This window comes from Bubalus bubalis, chromosome X, assembly GCF_019923935.1.
Source record: "Bubalus bubalis isolate 160015118507 breed Murrah chromosome X, NDDB_SH_1, whole genome shotgun sequence".
NCBI classification, from domain to species: Eukaryota; Metazoa; Chordata; class Mammalia; order Artiodactyla; family Bovidae; genus Bubalus; species Bubalus bubalis.
This window is the reverse complement of record NC_059181.1, coordinates 86,091,860-86,105,516: the sequence shown is the minus strand read 5'-3', so window position 1 is coordinate 86,105,516 and position 13,657 is coordinate 86,091,860. Positions and strand designations below refer to the sequence as shown.

Here is a 13,657-nt window from a genome sequence, read left to right as displayed (position 1 = left end):
CATGCACACATGAGCCCACATGATGTAGGCACACCTGACCGTTTGCTCTTCTCTAAATATATCATGTTGTGTGTGTGTGTGTGTGTGTGTGTGTGTGTGTACACACGTGCATGCATGTGTGCAAGTGTGTTCATGCTGTTCCCTCTGTGTGGGAAACTTCAGTCTACCTGGGGGTTCAAAGTCAACTTCCAAATTTAACCCAAATTTCTACCTGAAGCCTTTCCTGCCTCCTCAGTTCCCAAATCAGTTAATCAATCACTCAGATCCACTCCCAAGGCAATACTATTAGAGCATTGAGACATTTATTAGAGATAAGTGCTTACGTGGCAAATGGACTTGTGGGTGCCAAGGGGTAGGTGGGAGGGGGAGGGATGGACTGGGAGTTTGGGAATAGCAGATGCAAACTATTATATATAGAATGGATAAACAACAGGGCCCTACTTCATAGGACAGGGAACTGTATTCAGCATCCTGTGATAAACCATAATGGAAAAGAATATGAAACAGAATGTGTGTGCACATACACAAATAACGGGGCTTCCTTGGGGCTCAGATGGTAAAGAGTCTGCCTGCATTCCAGGAGACCCAGGTTCAATCCCTGAGTCAGGAAGATCCCCTGGAGAAGGAAATGGCAACTCACTCCAATATTTTTGGCTGGAAAATCCCATGGATGGAGGAGCCTGGTGGGCTACAGTCCATGGGGTCACAAAGAGTTGGACATGATTGAGCAACTTCACTTTCACTTTCATATATAACTCAGTCACTCTGAAGTACACCTGAAGCTAATGCAACATTATAAATCAACTATATTTCAATAAAATAAATTTTTAAAAAAGATACTTGCTTACAGTCATCTGTAATCCTGCTAGACTCCAAAGCAGAGGCTTTGTCTTCACTATCCTATATTCCCACAACTAGCACAGTGTCTGTAACACAGTAGTGTGTGGAAAATGTTGAGGGATGGAAAGAAGGAAGGAAGGAAGGGAGGAATTCCTCCATTTACTAGACCTTGAGCTCCTTCAGGGTAGGGTAGGGTAGGTACTACATCTTACTCATTTTTGTACCCACAATGGCTTGTACACAGGAGTGTCCATGCATGCGTGCTAAGTCACTTCAGCTGTGTCCCACTCTGCAACCTATGGACTGTAGCCCACCAGGCTCCTCTGTCCATGAGATTCTCCAGGCAAGAATACTGGAGTGGGTTGCCATTTCCTCCTCCAGGAGATCTTCCTGACCCAGGGACTGAACTTGTGTCTCCTGCATCTCCTGCACTGCAGGCAGATTCTTTACTGCTGAGCTGCTGCTGCTGCTGCTGCTAAGTCACTTCAGTCGTGTCCGACTCTGTGTGACCCCATAGACTGCAGCCCACCAGGCTCCCCCATGCCTGGGATTCTCCAGGCAAGAACACTGGAGTGGGTTGCCATTTCCTTCTCCAATGCATGAAAGTGAAAAGTGAAAGTGAAGTCGCTCAGTCGTGTCCGACCCTCAGTGACCCCGTGGACTGCAGCCTTCCAGGCTCCTCTGCCCATGGGATTTTCCAGGCAAGAGTACTGGAGGGGGGTGCCATTGCCTTCTCCGGCTGAGCCACTAGGGAAGCCCTATACACAGGAGATCTCTATGAAATTGAAAGCAGGTTAAAAAAAATTATTCTTAAATACAAAATCACTAAATAGCTACACCCCAAGTGCTTACAGCCTAAAAGTAGAATAGTTTAACTGGGAAGGAAAATAGACAACCAACTCCAAGTGCTCTAGAAGTTCATAGAAGGGAGAAGTAAGTGAAGGCTGGATCTGTGTAGGAGAGCATTTCTCAGGCTGTGATGTGCAGTGAGGAGTTTGTTCAAATGGAGAAGCTGACTGTTGGGGGGCACTCCACAGGCCTGCAAGCCCTGTACTTGCCCAGCTCCATGGCCGAAGAAGGGCCCCAGAGTCAGTGACAGAGGCATCAGTGGTTTAATGGATGGGGGATTTTCACACATCTGAAGAAAGGTCCTGGAGCAACACCTCACTGTGTGGGACTGACAGTGGACAGGACATGGCAGTAGTCTTCACTACCAGAGGGTGTGTGTGTGTGTGTGTGTGTGTGTGAATTGATGAATTCCCTGTGTGAATTCCCTCATCAATTACCAGGGAAACCAGCAGAGGGGCACTGCACCTTTGATAAGCTCTCCTGGTAGAGCTAAAGGTTAGAACAATCACTAGGTGGGGCCCGAGGCAAGTAGGTAGGTGTGTACTGGTTAGACTGTATGATTAAGAGGGAAGGTCAGTCATGTGAGTAGGGTGGAGCAGGGGATGTACAGAGAGCAAGAGAAGAGCCATCTTGAATGGCCTGATCATAAACCAATTGAGTAGTCTGGGCGGTTCAGTAGTCTGAGCACCAAAGAATTGATGCTTTTGAACTGTGGTGTTAGAGAAGACTCTTGAGAGTCCCTTGGACTGCAAGGAGATCCAACCAGTCCATCCTAAAGGAAATCAGTCCTGAATGTTCATTGGAAGGACTGATGCTGAAGCTGAAACTCCAATAATTAGGCCACCTGATGTGAAGAACTGACTCATTGGAAAAGACCCTCATGCTGGGAAAGATTGAAGGCAGGAGGAGAAGGGGATGACAGAGGATGAGATGGTTGGATGGCATCACTGACTCAATGGACATGAGTTTGAGAAAGCTCTGGAAGTTGGTGATGGACAGGGAAGCCTGGCATGCTGCAGTCCATGGGGTCTCAAAGAGTCAGACACGACTGAGCGACTGAACTGAACTGAGTCTGGGAGGTGCCCATAAATCAGCATTTCTAATAGACTTCTAAGCAATGCTGATCCTGCTGTGTGGGCACCATACTTGGAGTAGCAGTGAAGATGTAGAAAGCCTTCTTGGAGGAGGCACTTCTTATGCTAGGTGCAACGGGAGGAGCAAAAGTCAGGAAGAACAATATAAACCAAGTAACAGAAGCAGGAAAGATCAAGTTTAATTAGCAGAGGAGTAAATGGAACCAGGTAAATAGAGCAGAGAGTTCTTATAAGAGCGTAATGAGTGAGAAGGCTAGAGAGATTGAGATCGGACCACATTATTAGCTTCATCAAAGCCTCTTTTGAAGATTCTGGACTTGCCATTGTAAATTCTTAAGAACCTGATGTATCATCTTCACACCTTATATAATTATATAAATGTTTGGTTTATAAAACACATTTCTTACACATTAAGGTCATCTGATCCTCACAACAACACGGGGAGTTAGGTTTTGTTTTCATTGCTATTTTACAGGCCAAGGAAACTGAGGCTCACAGAAGTGAAGTTACTTTTCAAAGTTTATCCAAACTTGGATTAGAGACAGTGGCCAAACCAAGTTTTTATGACACCCACTCCAAAGTAATTTTTCATCACATCATGTTGTAGATTGCCACTTTAAAACAGAGGGTCCTGAAAAGGGGCACTTGTGAAATTATCTTCACATTATTTCAATCTTCTCTTTAACTGCAGCTCATTATCTGACTAAGGAAAATCTGCCTTTAGAATTATAATTCTCTGACCCAAAAGGCTATTAATTTCCTTCTATTTAGTAACTGAAGGATTTCTCCCTGTGCCCTCCATTCTCATTGTATGTTAAAGAAGAATGAAATTATTGGAGGAAGAATATGAGGAGGCCCCTGCTAATCTATTTTGTTTGAGAAAATTAAATGGAACCAGTGGGAATCTCTTAATGATAGCATCAGAGTCTCCTCCCATGGGCCTTCTTTTGTAGTTTCACTTGCTGTGCATCTTTTGTTTGTATCTCCCAGCCTGGAGACTTGATCACTCTGTTGTTGCTTATTGTGATCTTACAGGAGTCTATTGTTCCCAAATTTCCCTTCTTTAGTGACTTTTTTTGAGACGTGTAGGGCTAGGGGACTGATGCTGTGACATCAGTGTCATCTTTTCTGATGTTTTCTTTTCAGTTGGAAAGAATGAGTTTTGCCATGTTGGAATTAAATGGGTCCAAATTCCATCTAAGCAGCTCAGGAATTAAGAGGCACTTTTTCTAGGAAGAAGAGAGAGAGAGAGATGGACTCAACTGAAAGGTCTACAGAACTTGTATCATCAAACAGGTGATAGAAACCTAGGAGGTTCTTGAACTTACGGTTGCTGGAGAGGAAGGCATAGTTAGGGAATTTGGGATAACCAGCAAGGACCTTACTGTAAAGTACATGGAACTCTGCTCAACGTTATATGGCAGCCTGGATGGGAGGGGGTTTGGCAGAGAATGGATACATATATATGCATGACTGAGTCCCTTCACTGTTCACCTGAAACTACCACAATATTGTTAATCGGCTATACACCCGTACAAAATTAAAACTTTTTTAAAAAAGTAACCTAGGAGGTTCTTAACCAGCATTTCAAATTTGACTAATTTCTAACTTATCAGTTAAATGTTCAGGCAGTACCAAATTAAGCTCATTTGTGTTCATTTTGTTCCTAGCTATTTAGGCAAGACAATTTTACTGGCTGTGTGGCCATGGGCTAGGCACTTAACATCTCTGAGCTGCAAGCATCATTATCTGAAAAGGCGATAATGAATTGTGCCTATCTCGTAGGATAGCTATGAGGATTAAACGGTATAATTTATACAAAGCACTGACTGGCACCAAAGCAGGAGCTCAGTAAATAATGGCTCATGCTCTTTTACTCACTGTCATGCTTTCTCTAAAAAGGACATGAAAAGAAACAGACCTGAACAACACATCCCTCTGACTTTAAAGGCAGGAAACTAAAGAACAGAGCTGTTATCTGATAAACTGCAACTTTAAAGAGCCAAAGCAGATCCTTCTGATCAGTGACTCCTACTTTCTGGACTGACTCATAGTAAGAAATGCATTTTACATAGTTTCACAGAATAATTATTTCCAGCAATGCAATATGAAAGTTTCACTCATCCTACTCCTCTTATCCTTTCCACTCTATTGCATTAGGAAACAAATGTTGGTCAGGATCCATACAATTGATCAAAAACAAAACAAAACAGAAGGGGTTTCATTCAAACTTTAGTTTGAAAAATACTGATTTAAATGCACCCAAACCAACAACCCAGAAAGAAACAGTTCCCACTAGCACTAACTAGATTATCAATCTTACTCATCCTTCAAATTTTAGCTGAAATGCTTCCTCAGAAATCATTCTCGACCTCTCCAGTCTAGAGCATGTTCCTTTGTTATATGCTGATGTAGGATCATGTTCCTCAAGCACTCACTGCAGTTAAAAACTGTATATCAGTGATTTTTTTTATTATATATAATCCACAACAGAATATAAGGTCCACAGAATATAAGCAACTTTGTCCATCTTTTTCGTTAGTACATTTCAGTATATAACCCAGTCCAGCACCTGGCACACAGTAAGAACTCTATAAATATGTGCTGAATTAATGAATGAATGAGCAAACTAATAAGTGAATGAATGAATGAAGATGTTCATAAATCCACATGTAAACCTAGTAAGTTATTAACCTACTATGGAATAATTAGTTGGCTTTACTTTCCAAAGTGAAAGATATGATGAGGTTCTGTTAAAAACTGTCTCTTCTAATAGACTGTAAACTCCATGAGTGCCAGGATCATGTCTGATTTTGCTCCCTATTGCACCCCAGAACCAGTAGAGTCCGTGGCAAACAGAAGATGCTTCAAAAAGTGTTGTTGCATTAGTAACAAATTTACGATGAGGCCTCTGGAAATTTTCCAAATTTCATGGAAGTTTTCCAAGATGAACTTAGTGACTGCCAATGGTCTCATGCATTAAGCCTTTAGCAGTACAGATATCACAGAATATCAGAGGTGGAAGAGATGTTACACAGCTACCAGCAGTCAGCTAGCTTTTTGTTTTTTACAAAGGGTCAAATGGTAAATGCCTTCAGCTTTGTATGCCATATGGTCTCTGTCACAACTACTTAACTGTGCCATTGTGTGCAAAACAGACCATAGACAATACGACATGAATAGGCATAGCTGTGTTCCAACAAAATTTTACTTACAAAAAACAGGTGGCAGACTACATTTGGCTGCAGTTTGCTGACCTTAACTAACTCAACTGTCATATTCTATAGGTGAGAAGAGAGAGGGGCTATTTCTCCATAGGGAAATGGCTTGTTTAAGGCCACACTACTAATAAAGGACAAAGTGGGGACTCTCTCAACTTCAGTTCTCAGGACATCACAGCCATGTTTTAGGGTCTGTCTGCTTCAATCCTGGTGTTGGTCCTATACTGCTTTGTTTATTGAAGCTAACAGACTTTGCCTTAAATTTGATTTGCACTGGTGGTTTTTCATCTTTGTTGTTGTTGTTTAGTCATGTCTGACTTCTGCAATCCCATGGACTGTAGCCTGCCAGGCTCCTCTGTTCATGGGATTTCCAAGGTAAGAATACTGGAGTGCAGTTGCTGTTTCCTTCTCCAGGGGATCTCCCCAACCTAGGGATTGAACCTGGGTCTCCTGCATTGGTAGGTGGGTGCTTTACCACATTGGTTGGTAGGTGGGAGCCACCAGGGAAGCCCAGTTTTTCATCTTTACTTTTTATTATATCATCCATGTAGTCTAAAATCCTTGGGAGTGATCGGCTTCATAGAAAGATTTTACAACTCCTATTTTATTTAGGTGCCTGGAGTTCTGCCTCTTCACGTTTTCAGAGAGTATATACTAGGTTCTCTAAGGCAAAAATTCTGACATATGGTATTAAAGGGCTGGGTGGGCAATTAGGAGACAAGGGCTCTGTCACGTTATGTCCTACCATACATCTTACCCAATTCTCACAAATCGTTCAGTAGTTGAGATTCACTGAGTTCCTACTGTATACACAGTACTCTGGTAGGCTTGGGAAGGGAGGAATGATGAGAATGAGAATATTAATACCAGTTAACTTGTCTAGGTTCTGACTATATGTCAAGGGCATTATGTACAGCTTTGTTAAAACCTCATCAAGGGATTTCCCTGATTGTCCAGTGGCTAAGACTCTGTGCTACCAATGCAGGGGGCCTAGGTTCGATCCCTGGTCAGGGAACTAGATCCCACACACTGCAACTAAGAGTTCAATGCTGCAACTAAAACATCCTGCATGCCGCAATTAAGACCTAGAGTAGCCAAATAAATAAAAATATATAAAAACCTCTTCACAACTCTTTAAGGAAGGATCAGATAGAGTAAACTGCTTGGATTGAAACTCAGCTTGGTTCATGTTGAAACCCTGGGCTGTGTTTACCACATTTGAAGTCCTCAAGGCCATTTATTCCTTTGTTGTTGTTTAGTTGCCAAGTCATGTCTGACTCTTTGTGACCCCATGGACTGCAGCACACCAGGCTTCCCTGTCCATCACCAACTCCCGGAGTTAACTCAAACTCATGTCCATTGAGTCGGTGATGCCATCCAGCCATCTCATCCTCTGTCATCCCGTTCTCCTCCTGCCTTCAATCTTTCCCATCATCAGGGTCTTTTCCAATGAGTCAGCAGTTCGCATCAGGTGGCCAAAGTACTGGAGCTTCAGCTTCAGCATCAGTCCTTCCAAAGAGTATTCAGAATTGATTTCCTTTAAGATTGACTGCTTTGATCTCCTTGCTTTCCAAGGGACTCTCAAGAGTCTTCTCCAGCACCACAGTTCTAAAGCATCAACTCTTAAGTGCTCTGCTTTCTTTATGGTCCAGCTCTCACATCCGTAATGGCTACTGGAAAGACCATAACCTTAACTATATGGACCTTTATTGGCAAAGTATTTATTCTTTAATACCCTTCTAAGCATTGGAGGTGCTTAGAAGCATTAAGCACTTAGAAGTGCTTAAGCATTGGAGGTGAAAAACTCAAAGCATCTAGCCCAGTGTCCAGCACACAGTATACACTCATCTGTTCTCATTACTCATCATGCTCTCTCATCCACAGACACAGCCTCCAACCACATGGAACCTTCCAACACGAATACAACTAGCAATCCAGATCACTGTGCCTTTACACAAGCTGTCTATTCTTCTTGGAATGCTTCCACCATATATCTTCTGCTCTACCAACCCTCAGCTCAAATGTCTCCTCTTCTGGGACACTTTCCTGACACATCTGGAGACACTGAATCAGATTCCCTTCATCTTCTCCCATTCAGCACTTCGTTCAGATCTCTATTATCAGACCTAGTAAAGCATTTGTTCTCTGGTTTATTACATTAAGAACTCCACTGAGACAGGGATTGTCTTACCGGTTTCCTTTTAAAAATAACATCTATTGTGTGTTTTGATACAGAAAAGTATAAAAAAGGGGCAAAGAACCATAATTCATCTCTCAGAAACCTCTTTTGGTTTTTAAGAAAATAGAGCAATATGGGAACAAACTTGGAAAATGCAAACTCGACAAAAAAGGTATAAAATGACAAGTAAAACTCTTCCAACACCAAACCCTCACCCTAAAAGAATTCTTTAATAACAGTTGCTTACATAGCCTACCAAAAATACATTTGTATGTATATGTCAGAATATATATATATATATATATACACACACACACACATATGCTGCTGCTGCTGCTGCTAAGTCGCTTCAGTCCTGTCCGACTCTGTGCGACCCCATAGACGGCAGCCCACCAGGCCCCGCGGTCCCTGGGATTCTCCAGGCAAGAACACTGGAGTGGGTTGCCATTTCCTCCTCCAATGCATGAAAGTGAAAAGTGAAAGTGAAGTTGCTCAGTCGTGTCCGACTCTTAGCGACCCCATGGACTGCAGCCTACCGGGCTCCTCCGTCCATGGGATTTTCCAGGCAAGAGTACTGGAGTGGGGTGCCATTGCCTTCTCCCTATATACATATACACATATACACATATACACATATGTGTGTGTGCTCAGTCGTATCCGACTCTGTGACCCCAGGGGCTCTATCCACCAGGCTCCTCTCTCCATGGAATTTTCCAGGCAAGAATACTGAAGCAGGTTGCCATTTCCCTCTCCATGGGATGGATCTTCCTGACCCAGGGATTGAACCCATGTCTTGTGTCCTCTGCATTGGCAGGTGGATTCTTTACCACTGTACCACCTGGAAAACATATATATATATAATTGAAATGTCTTTTTTTCACAAAAGTTTTCTAAACACAATATTATATACCTAAACTTTCCCCCTTAATTATGTATCTCAGAAAATTTTTTTCAAATCATCACATATAGATCAAGCTTATTTTTTTTAAGTAGCTGTATGTGATATTATTTGGGATGAATGTAAGTTAGCTAATCAGTATTCTATCTATGGGCATGCAGGTTTTCCTTGATCTTGCTGTTATAAGTGACACTGCAATAAAAATCCATATGGTAGCTTCTTGTGATGTGGGGAAGTACCATATTCCATTGAATCAAAGGTGCATCCCAATTGCACAAGTATTAAAATGTATATAAAATGCACATATGTAAGTGTGCAAATTTAGAATTGATGAAATATGGTATATTTGTGGAATAGTCTCCAAGAAGTGGAATTGATGGGTCAATGAGTACATGAATTTAAATTTTTGACACGTGTTGCTAAATTTCCCCCACAGAAAGGCTACATCAATTTTCACTCCTACCAGCAAGGTCTGAGATCTACCATTTTCCCACACTCTTGCCAACACTTGGCAGTAACCAATGTTTTAATTGCCAAAGAAAGTGATTGTACCTAACTTACATTCATAAAGTGCGGTTTGAGAATTGTTGCACTAAATGCCCTCTCAAACTTTCAACCTTGAAGTACTCTGACTTCCTGTGAAATTTCAACCACTAATTGGCTTTAGCAAATTAGAAGTTTACAAGTAAAGCCATTCAAGGAGAAAGTTTTCTCTTCAAAGCAGCATCTGTGAGCCAAAGCACAGCAAGATAGACAATAAGGCCAGATACAGGGTTGGAGATTTTATGCAAGAAAAACACTCCCTTCTTCCACAGGAGCAGCTGAAATCACTCAGATTTGAAGCAAGAGTTCAGCTCTCTCTGCCCCCTCTCCTAACCTTGCTTAGCTGATTGCCTTCTCAGATTTCTGGACCATTGTTTCAGCCAGCCCACAAATCTGCCCCCAGTCAGGCATCTTCTGGGAAAGGATCTATCGTCTCTAGAAAAATGCTGTCTCATTTTATCCATTGCTCTGGACATCTGGGTAACAAAAACCCGCACTTGAGAGCAAGGTGCTTTTAGGTGACTTCTTAGCTTTGAGCTGTCATTGGCACTGTTGTCTCCTTGGTGTGGAGGTGGGTGACTTTTCATCTTCCCATAGGTCTTGGTTGATACCAAGAGTGAGATAGCAAATGCGGTTCCTCACTTGAGAGGAGTGAGTTCATTGAGATCTTCAGCAGAGTGTCCACATAATCCAATGGCCCAGAGAAGAACAGACAGACAGAAGCTGCTTCTTTTATTCAACACATACACATTGAGCAACTACCAAGTACCAGGCTAGTGGTGCAGCATTGAACACCCCAAGCTCCTGCCTCTGTGGAGCCTATATTGTGTTTGTAAGGGGAGGACCTGGGGGTTAGGGGGCATGGAAAGGATACAACAAAGATACTAACTAAAATATATAGTATGGCAGATGGTGACTAGTGTTACAAAGTCAAGTAGGGGAAGGGCATAAGGACTACCAGGGGTTGGTTAAGTGTTAGTCGCTCAGTCCTGTTTGACTCTTTGCAACCCCATGGACCATAGTCCACCAGACTCCTCTGTCCATGGGATTCTCCAGGCAAGAATACTGGAGTGGGTTACCATTTCCTCCTCCAGGGGCTCTTCCCAACCCAGGGATCGAACCTGGGTCTCCTGCATTGCAGGCAGATTCTTTAACATCTGAGCTACCAGAGAAGTACAGGGGTTGGTTAAGTTATTTATTTAATATTATGCCCGGCCCAGTGCCAAGTATGTTCCATACATGATGAGATGAAAGACAGGGAAAAGAAGAAGAACAGGATGGGGGAGGAAGGGAGCTACTCTGCTTAGCTTAAGCTTGTCTTTTAGAATCAGTTTGAGGGCTGACACTGTCCAGCTTCAATACAGAGTAGGGGGACACACAAAACAGAGAGCGCTGAGAAGTGAACCACTTCTCAGGTTTTCACACATTTAGGTCTTCCTCATAGTATATCCTCTGAATTTATTTTCGTGGCTGTTTCAAGATCAGACATACTCCTATTCTGATATTAAGCACAATGCAGATCCCAAATACAAACCTATCCTCTTCAGGATTATATAATTTCTTTTCTTCCAATCACACAAATAACTAAGTATATTAGTTACTGAGAAGAAAAACTTGAATGGAAGAGGTATATACAGTGGTAGAGGTTGCATGTGTCAAAAAAAATAATAATAAAATGGGTGAGTAGCATAGAGAGCTATGGGTTAGATCAATGTGGACCATGACCGAGGTGCTATTTGGAAAAGAGACCAGCATGGGAGGTGAGGAAGAAGAGTGTGTGACTAAGTGTAAAAGATGAAAAAAAGAACAAAAGCTGGGGTTGGAGGGGCGGGGAATCAGTTGAGCTGCCACTGAGATCATGGGAAACAATTAAAAAAATGAATTCTCCTCTTTGCTTCCTCTGCACAGACCGAAACCCCCACCCTCAAACAAGCATTATACAAAACAAGCGAAAGGGTTGGTTAATGCGCTTTTCAAGTGATTTGCAAATCAAGGAAACTAAGTTATTTTTCTCATTGAGGAAGGCTGGTTCTCTCAACATCAAAGAATGGCCTCTCTTTTCAACGAGGCAGCTTCCCACAGCAGTACCTGGCTCCCTTAATCTCAGTAACTACAATAAATGCACAAGCCCCCTTTTGTGTGGAACTCCTATCTAATCAAATGAATCACCAAACAGATCTTTGCCTAACATATCTGAGTAACAGAGCCAAAGTCTTTACCAGAGCACAGGCCCCCCAGTAAGCCCCTGTGAGCAAGAGGAGGAAGGGTGGTCAGGGCTGCCTGGCTATGGGAAATGGCTTCCTCAGTATCCTCTGAAAACTCTTTATACTGACAGAAATTAAATCAGTTATACCCACTGGCATTTGAAGGACAAGGATATGGTCCAACTCTCTCCATTTAGATTGACTAGGACCGGGCAGATCCAGATACTGACAAATTGAAAATAGCAGAGATGCTTCAAAACCTGTTTTCTGGGGAGCTGAGGAAGTCTAATTGTGTTGGGGGAGGGGCTGTTGTGTAAGCTGACACGGAGGCCCTCAATTTAAAGATGATAAAAGCTCAGTCTCTAAGGAGGAGCTAAAGAGGCCCCTTTGTGTAATCTAACTTGTCTAGCAAAACAGTCAAGGCAAATCAGGGCTTCAGTAATTGGGAGCTATAAATGACCACCATGAGTGTTTATGGCAAGCCAGGTGGATACAATGTGCTTTGCTCAAATTAACTCATTTAGTTTTCAAAACAAGTCTATTAAGAATATAGTATTGTATTGCATCAATATGAATCTGCCACGGTAAAAAAAATAAAAAAAAATAAAAAGTTTTGGATAAAAAAAAGAATATAGTATTATGATTCCAGTTTGAGTTAGAAAGTTTTGGCTCAGAGGTTATAAAACTTGCCTGAAACCACAACCAAGTGGATAAAATGGGATTCAAACCCTAGCCAGGTATAGTCAATTGCAAAGCTTCTGTCCCTTCTACTGCATAATACCACCTCCCCTTAAATTTAGTTGATTTGATACAGAATTTTCTCTCATGTATTTTTTCTCCATGACTGGTTTGCCTTATTCTGGTCCTGAGTTATTTTTAAAAATATTTATTTGGCTCTGCTAGGTCTTAGTTTCAACATGTGAGACCTTTAGTTTCCACGTGTAGGACCTAGTTCCCAGATGAGAGATCAAACCTGGACCCCATGCATTAGGAGTGCAGAGTCTTAGCCACTGGACCACCAGGGAAGTCCCTGGTCCTGGCCATTATAATGGAGGTGCCTTCATGATGTTCATTCCTCCGCCTTGTATTCTTTCTTTCTTCAGCCATGAAACCTATTGAGAACTTGAGAACCTGACTGGATTTAAATTTTTAAACTCACATCTCTGAGGAAGCTTTTAAATCCTAGAGTGCTGTAGTTGGAAGTCCCTTATGTGGTCCCAAGGGCTTCCCACATGGCGCAATGGTAAAGAATCCGCCTGCCAATGCTGGAGACACAGGTTAGATCCCTGGGTTGGGAAGATTCCCTGGAGAAGGAAATAGCAACCTGTTCTAGTGTTCTTGCTAGAACACTAGAAAACCCATGGATAGAGGAGCCTAGCAGGCTACATAGAGCCCATGGGGTCACAGAGAGTCGGACAAGACTGAATGATTAAGCATACACATGTGGTCCCAAACCTTGCAATGTGGAGGGGTGACCTAAAAGTCTGAGTGCAGAATAAAGTTTGCATCAGGACTAAACCCAGTTTTACTGAATCCCAGTCCGTAACTCTTTTTCCTAGAGTCCCCTCCTCCTCATTTCCCCACCCTCTTCCTTGATTAAGCTCTCCTTCCATGATAAAGCCCATTACATGTCCCTCTGAAGTCCATCCTACACATTTCATCTTGCTCATTACTATCCAAAGCAAGACCTCTACATCAGTCAAACCTGTCACCTTGTGCCCACTTCACTGCTCATTTACTGGACAGTCCCTTCTCACATATGCATAATGTTTGTGGCTTTCAATTTGTTTTTTATAACTAGCTTAACCTTCTCAAGAGAAGGCAATGGC

At 42.4% G+C, this 13,657-nt stretch overlaps 1 protein-coding gene, 1 long non-coding RNA gene and 1 other non-coding gene across 4 annotated transcripts in view; 2 read left to right on the top strand and 1 right to left on the bottom strand.

Moving 5' to 3' along the window:
* COL4A6 (collagen type IV alpha 6 chain) overlaps positions 1-13,657 on the bottom strand; it is a 337,270-nt gene that overhangs the window by 244,975 nt on the left and 78,638 nt on the right. The window lies entirely within an intron of this gene.
* The window catches only part of LOC123331903, a 34,198-nt gene that overhangs the window by 15,209 nt on the left and 5,332 nt on the right, over positions 1-13,657 (top strand). The window lies entirely within an intron of this gene.
* TRNAG-ACC lies at positions 6,947-7,019 on the top strand. The gene has a single exon. It is a non-coding gene; the product is annotated as a tRNA-Gly (tRNA).